Source organism: Macrobrachium rosenbergii, chromosome 40 (assembly GCF_040412425.1).
Source record: "Macrobrachium rosenbergii isolate ZJJX-2024 chromosome 40, ASM4041242v1, whole genome shotgun sequence".
Taxonomy (NCBI): domain Eukaryota; kingdom Metazoa; phylum Arthropoda; class Malacostraca; order Decapoda; family Palaemonidae; genus Macrobrachium; species Macrobrachium rosenbergii.
The window spans coordinates 8,017,770-8,026,423 of record NC_089780.1 but is presented as its reverse complement, the minus strand read 5'-3'; positions in this window follow the sequence as shown (position 1 = coordinate 8,026,423).

Below are 8,654 nucleotides of genomic sequence, written 5' to 3'. Positions count from 1 at the left end.
TTTAATTGAACTGTTCGTGAATTATCTCAACAGTTTAAAAAAGAATCTCTGAGTTTTACGAAGCCTTACCAATTTTAGAATAATGTTTCTCTTTCATAAAATCCCTTTAATTGAATCGTTTGTGAATTATCTCAGTAATGTAAGAAAGAATCTTTGAGTTTTACAAAGCCTTACGGATTTTAAAATGATATTTTCCTTCATAAAATGCCTTTAATTGAACTGTTTGTGAATTATCTGAATAACTTAAAAAAATATTGGACTTTTAAGAAGCCTTTACATTTTTAAAAACAACGTTTCTCATTCAAAAAAATCCCTTTAATTGAACTGTTTGTGAATTATCTCAATACCTTAAAAGAATATTAGACTTTTACGAAGCCTTACAATTTTTAAAAATAATAATGTTTTTCATTCATAAAACCCCTTTGAATTCTTCTGTTTGTGAATTATCTCAGTAACTGAACACTTTTGGTTACAACAGTTCAATCTCGTTACGCTCCCTTTGATATCAATAAAAGCCTTTTTTTTTTTAATAGTGTCGTTTTTTAATTCATTCACACTGCCATAACTGTATCCTTTATTTATGAACAATGTTGAAACGTGAAAAAAAAAGGGAGGGTTTGTGTTAACATTCGTAACCGCACTACTTTATATATATATATATTTTTTTTGGGGGAGGGAGGGAGGGGGTGTACGAAGCATCGCACAAAGAACCGTTTTCAGAGCAGACTTTCTCTTTCCTTTGTCTTGTTATTTGTTCATCTATTTTTTCTATTGCGGAGCGTCTATTTCCATCCATTGTCAGTGCAGTCGACTTCGATAATAACTTTCTTTTTTATCATGTTTTCCTGTTTTCAGCATTTCATAGAATTTTCAATGATTTTGCGATGTTCTCTCTCTCTCTCTCTCTCTCTCTCTCTCTCTCTCTCTCTCTCTCTCTCTCTCTCTCTCTCTCTCTTTCAAGTCTTGATATCTACTGGCGACCTAGATATTCATTAACATATTACTTTTGGAATTCAGTCTAAATACACTTTCATTAAATATATATATGTATACACACACAGTGCCTCCGTAACACGTCTCATTTCCCTTTTCCTTTGCACTATATAATAAAATGATCTTCAGACTACTCTTTCATCTACATTTCTCAAAATCACATTCAAATCCTCTTAGGGGGTTAGGAACGATTCAGGACCCACTAACAATAGGGTACAGTCCATTACAGGACCTCTATTTCTCCGTACAGCAGCCCTCGATGTTTGTAAGGTTCCCTGAAGGATTTGTGATTTGCCAGTTACCAAAGGGTATTTTTCTATGCCCTTGTAAGGTTTGGGATCAAGTCTTATAATGCTGTTTTGATCTTGGACGAAGAGCCTTTGATACTCGTCTCGGTAATTCTGGGAAGAACCTTGGGGAGAATTCTTCTCTTCACGTGGTCTTCGAATAGAATGTTTTTTTGCGACGGGAATACCACTGGCTGAAAACATGAATCTCTCTCTCTCTCTCTCTCTCTCTCTCTCTCTCTCTCTCTCTCTCTCTCTCAAAGAAGTTTTCCGTTCACATATTCTTTGAATAGAGTGTTTCTTGTGATTAATTACTGACTGAAAACATGAATCTCTCTCTCTCTCTCTCTCTCTCTCTCTCTCTCTCTCTCTCTCTCTCTCTCTCTCTCTCTCTCTCTCTCTAAAGAACTTTTCTGTTACATATTCTTTGAATAGAGTGTTTCTTGTGATAAATTACTGACTGAAAACATGACTTCTCTCTCTCTCTCTCTCTCTCTCTCTCTCTCTCTCTCTCTCTCTCTCTCTCTCTCTCGGAACTTTTCTGTTCACAGACTCTTCGAATAGAATGTGTCTAGCGACAAAAATACTGGCTGAGAACTCTCTCTCTCTCTCTCTCTCTCTCTCTCTCTCTCTCTCTCTCTCTCTCTCTCTCTCTCTCTCTCTCTCTCTCTCTTTAAAAGAACTTTTCTGTTCAGATACTATATGAATAGAATGTTTCTAGCGACAAAAATACTGGGTGAAGTCTCTCTCTCTCTCTCTCTCTCTCTCTCTCTCTCTCTCTCTCTCTCTCTCTCTCTCTCTCTCTCTCTCTCTCTCAGAATATTGCCCCTTCATTCTGTGGATGACAATAATGTCTCATTTGGTTCACTGCTAATTACGGCAATCATACTCAATGCAGGTTTCGAAATCGTGGTTTTCGTCGCAGAGAATTGAGCATATGAGAGAAAGAGAGCTTATGGAAAAGTTCCTCAATTCCGTATCAGTTAGAATCTATTGGAGTGCTGAAAACATATCATAAAAGATTACAAATTAATCCTGACAAAAGGTAATCCTAAGCGGCTGCTCATCTGGAAACAAACCCACTCTAGAATGACCAATTTTTCTATTCTAAATTGGCAACGGATTTAATGGAATATAGCGCACAGTGTTGCCAATTATTGCAGCAATAGGTGATCCTGTTCTACACTAGGAGAGGCGTTACCAAACGTCAGTCACCAAGAATTTTATCGTCTGGGATCACTGCGAGAAACACCCGCTTTGTAACGTAATTACCTCGCCTGTCAGGGATCTGCACTGTTAAATATAATTATTACCGACGGCTGTAATGATCAGTGTAAAGTAGCTATTGCCCTGTAGACGTGTGATTAGTTTAGTGAGTTATAAAGGATACCAATTACGTACTGGGAACTGTAATTTTCGCTCAGACGAGCGCAGAACTGAAAGGTAAATATAATCTATTAGCAGTGATTTGTGGAAAGTACAAACGAAAGTAGAACGTGCGGATAAATGCGCAGGTACCGAGAACAAGTGCACCTAAAGAAACAAAGAATAATAGGGAAGAACTGAAACACGGAAATTATAAAGACGTGGGAATGTAGAAGCAGTAAAGAGAATGATGTGTTTTTCGAGTATCGACACAATCACAGACGTATTATCTAGACAAGCTGATCAATATGATTTAGACTCATTACTGGTGTATGATGATAAAATAAGTGTATCTCTCTAGAAATATCTGAGTTAGAACTTTTCCTCACACCATTAAAAACCCGAGGACAATATTAAGCTCTCGAATAACAAGATAATATTACTGGAGGGTCAGACATTCCCTCTGTCCAAGGAAAATGAAAGTGTTTAGAGGCTAATCTATGCGGTCAAGGATTTTGTGCAGCTTTTAGCATTTTAATAATAATTCTAACAAAACACTGACGCAGGTAACTTAACCGACTCTCAAATTATTGCTTGAAAAGAGGATAGAAATCGCAGAACGAAAACTGAAGGGTCTTATCCCTCAGGAATCCGGATTAGCAGTTAATTACAAGGAGGAAGGGTTTTCATCAGAGCAACGCTCTCGGTATCTCCGCTCTCACCTGGGATTATAGCAGGTATCTGAAGAGGCTGCGTAATTACGTTTATAATCAGGGTGATCAATGTGTTATTTTGCTCTTGTAGGACAAAAGAATGTTGTACAAATGTCCTAGAAGTATCGATGTGTTATTTTTCTTTAATAAGACGAAATGATCTTATACAAATGTCCTAGGAGTATTAATGTGTTATTTGGTTTTTGTAGAACAAAAGAATGTTATAGAAATGCCCTAGGAGTGTAAATGTGTTATCTTTTTTTAATAAGACGAATTGATGTTATACAAATGTCCTAGAGTGTTATTTGGCTTTTGTAGAACAAAAGAATGTTAGAATGTTATAGAAATGTCCTAGGAGTGTAGATGTGTTATCTTTTTTTAATAAGACAAAATGATGTTATACAAATGTCCCGGGAGTATTGATGTGCTATTTTTCTTTAATAAGACGAAACGATGTTACACACATGTCCTAGAAATATTAATGCGTTATTTTTTTAATAAAACAAAATGATGTTATACAAATGTCTTAAATAACACTGGACATTAACATCACCTGAGAAGAATGGAAAATTATTAGTACAAAGAAAGAGATAAAGGAAAATTCACCACTGTTGGATTTTCTAAGTGAATAAAAGGACCACTCACGGTTTCTCAGAATAAAAGAAACTCTGTGAAATGGCACAAAGCGAACCAATTTGGAACAAGGGAACAGAGAGGGAATTGGAAGTGTATTGACTTTTGGGAAAGATTATTGAATAAAGTGATCGAAATATATAGAGTCAAAAGCGAGGGCTGAAGGACACATTGTCAGAATTGGACGAAACAAAATGAAAAAAAGGGGAAGTGGAAAGATATTACTTAATTATCAATCGTTATTCTTAGAAATGCTATAGAGATAATCACTGAGAGAATGAGGGATAATTGGGATTTGGATATTGACGAGGAAGCTGACGTATTTAAAGTTTTTAATTAAAAAGGAGAATGTCTCACAACCTTTCAGAAAATGACTGAAATATATATATATATATATATATATATATATATATATATATATATATATATATATATAATAAGTATAAATATACATACATACATACATACATATATATATATATATATATGTACACACATATATATATATATTTATATATACTGTATAAATATATATGTGTGTATGTGTGTATGTGTGTATATTTATACTTATTACCTCACAATCTTCTTCTTTACCACCTTCACAAAATAATATCCAATAGTTCTTACAAAATATATTCTACAACAAAATAGAAATTATCCAAAATCCCCCACACAAGTAAATGTCAATAGCATGTGTATTGCCCACCAATAAACCCTGTCAGAAAAAGCACATGCGCAAAAGATACCGTTTCATGCCTGGAAACGATTATAGTCTTTTGTTCATTTAGTTTTCTCTCAAAAATAATAGCAACATTTATTTGCACCTCCTGTAATTTTGACATGTAATGATAATAAGCGTTTGTGCTTTGAATCACAAAGGTTTTGCTTGCGTTCCCCTGTCTGGGTCTTGCATGTACTGGGAAATCCTTTTTTTAACATTAAATATTTTTTTATTTAATTATGAATTTTTTTACTTTTTATATATAATTGTTTATATTGCCTTATATTTTATTATTTAAGTATGGATTTTTAATTATTATCGACATGTAATTACTTATTTTTTAATCCAAAAAAGTGAACATTATTTTATTTTTTTATTGTGCTTTTCATTTATTGCCTATGTGTAATTGATTTTATTTTCTTATGAAACTACAAAAGATAAACACCATTTACAATGATTGAAAGACCATTTACAAAATAATGAAGTCACTCCAGACTTACCTAAAAAAAATCATGACAATTTATTCTCGGATGAAACTGCTGTTTTTATCTGAGCCTCAAAAGTTTATCAAGGAAAATAGTATTATCTAATTGCATGACAACCCTTTTCCCCTAAATACAGTAAAACATATTAAATATTATTTTTTCATTCAACATTGTTCAACGAAAGCTACAAAAAGTTACAGGATATTATTAAAACAGGAAAACCTGAAAAAAAAACATTAAGAAAAATGGTGTATTTCAGAATACAGCACAACGAACGAAAATGTTTCAGAATCCTAGTAATTCCATTCCACTAGAAAATCAAATCACAAGGAATTAACTAATAGCTGCCTGAAATAACTTGAAACATGGTAAATAAAAGCCAATATTTGTGTACAACGCAGCGGCTAAATTCTGTCGGCCGAGGGAGATGGAAAATGATATTATTGATAGCCACGCCCGTGAATGCGCGCTTTCACTCCACTTAAATAACAGACGCAAATGGCTTTTTAAAAGGATTAAAATTCCAAAAAATGGCGTGGGTTATTTCCGGGTACAGTGAAGAGGGAGTAGACGGGGCTAAGTCCCTTCTGACCTCGAGACAACACGTACCTCGGTCCTGTATCTATATTCAGCATGCTGAGTGCAGCTTTTCATTTAGCTCTTTCATTACATAATCTTTTTGTTCAGTTATTCCATTGGGCTTTTTATTCAGCTCTTTGTTACTACGTGGACCTGATAATTATACTGATTGTCAGCTGCAAAAGGGTTTTTATATCACTGTCAGGTGATATGTATGTTCAGATATTGGCTGGATGGAGCGTGAATATTTTTAGCTTTGGGCAAATGCTTGTATTCTTTTTATCTAATCGTTTTATAGATACGCGAGGTTAGTCTGAACGGAGCTGAATTGATAATAGCTATAATACAAAGGAATTATGTATATATATATATGTATATGTATATATATAAATATATATTGTATATATATATATATACATATATATAAAATCATGTCATGCTTGCGACTTAAAAAAAATAATAAGCTGTCCGAGCCAGATGAATAATAAATAATGTATTACGGACGCCAAAACCAGTTCTAGGAAACGCAAATGCTATTTGTGGAAGGGCAAATTGCTTTTAAAAAAACATTAGCCATTTATACAAAGAGCACTGAATAAAGAACTCATGCAACTGACCTTTTCCCACGACTGCAGAGAATTCCCTCTCTGTAACAAACAGCAGCAAAAAACACGAACACAAACACACAAACACTTTCCACAAACAGCCCCATTCTCTCCTCTTCTTCACCTTCATCTTTCTGCTTTAGAATTCCTGCTCCGGGAATTATGAGTTAATGAGGCACTCCTGAGGTACAGTTTCGTATGACAACAAACCAGATAACGTAATGAGTTCGTCTAGCGTTGCTGCTCTTCCGGCGGTTAGTCTTACTTTGCTCTTTTTTTTTTTTTTAGCTTTTTTTAAAATCTATTTTTATATGTGTTTTTTTGTGTATGTGTAGGAGGAGAGATACAGGATTGTAATAGAGTTAGAATATTTTTTCTAGATACGAGGTAAAATGTTTTATAGGGTAGTTGTGAATTTCAGTATATATATATATATATATATATATATATATATATATATATATATATATATATATATATATATATATATATATATATGTGTATATATATAAATAACAACAGTATGAAGATGGAATTTCAGCATTTCACATCAAAGGATAATCAACAAAAAACTCATCCTGCATCTGGCAACGCGACCTTTTAATGAACCTGGAAATCTGACACTGCGTGTAACTGTTTCAACAAAATAATAATTGCCATCAGATTCTTTTTTTTATATATATATATTTAGATTTTGAAGATATTTCATAAAAAGGATATTATGGATATAGAATATTTCTTAGATTTACTTGTAATTAGTGCTATCATTAATCGATTTATTTTAATTTTGTGACGTCAGGCAACATCATTGAAAATGTCAACATCTTTATATAATGCAATTTCCATGATATGGTTACATAAACAGAGAATAAAGTTTTACATGAATTTTAATCGTTTTCTTATAAATATTACTCTTATAAAATCAGTAACGTTTCTGAGAGTTCCAAAAAACTAAACATTCATTTTTTTAAAATTTTTTTCTGTATCCCCCAAAAAACCTGTGAAATGAGAGTATACTGAAACATTAAACAAAGATTTCATAAATTGTAATAATTTTCATTTATATATTACTCTTCTAGAACAGCAATAACATATCTGAAAATTGAAAAAACTAAAAATTTTCCTTTTTTGATATTTTTATATAGCCCCTAAAATTCTGGGAAATGAGAGTATACTGAAACATTAAGTAAAATTTTTCATAAATTGCACTAATTTTCATTTAAATGTTAATCTTATTAAACAACAATAATACTTCTTAGAATAGAAAAAGGACGAAATTTTCTATTTTTTAAAAAGATTTTTATATATCCACGAAAAATCTGGGAAAATAAGAGCATGCAGAAACATTAAATAAGCTTTTTCGTAAATTCTAATAACTTTTATTTGAATATTACTCCTATAAAACAACAACACTACTCCCGAGTGTAGAAAAACTAAACATTTCCCTTTTTTAAAAGATTTTTTACATAATTATTCCTATAAAATAACAACACTATTCCCGAGTGTAGAAAAACTAAACATTCCCCTTTTTTTAAAAGATTTTTTACGTACCCGGAAAAATCTTGGAAATGAGAGCGATCCGTTCCAGCAATCAAATCCGAAGGTTGTCCAAACAGGCAAGACCAGTACCGCCATATCACTTACTTCACAGGATTTTTCAAACGAAGTGTCTGAATGGTAGATCGTTAGGAAGAATGGCTCCATATTTCATGACAAGTGAGAAAAATTATCATTGTGATCTTTCCTCGTCTATCTCCTCCTTTTCACACGAAAAAAAATATTTAAAGGAGAGGAGGAATAGAAAAATGTATTTTTTGTGTATTGTTAAAGCACCTACAAAAATGAGAAATTATTATTCTTTGCATTGTCCACGAATAATAAATAAAAAATAGTAAAAAATGAAGATTAGAAATAAACTTTTGTATTTTCCACATACAGTAATAAAAAATAATTAAAAATGAAGATTGAAAATGTTCATTAATGTATTTCCAATATACCATTCCAATCTGACTTAGTTAATGCCATAGGTAATTATGCTGCACTGTGATAGGAATCCGTATTATAAGCAGGAATTATAATGGATGTGATTTGGCACATAAAATGGAAAAAGGACTGGAGAATATTATAAGCAAAAAACATTATAAGCAAAAAAAATAATAAATAAAACAATAGGTAAAATAAAGAAATTGTTCAAAACGTAATTTCATTTGCTTTAATTCTTTCACTGTGAAAAAATTACATATTTTACCTAGGTCAGTAATGTCATGACCATC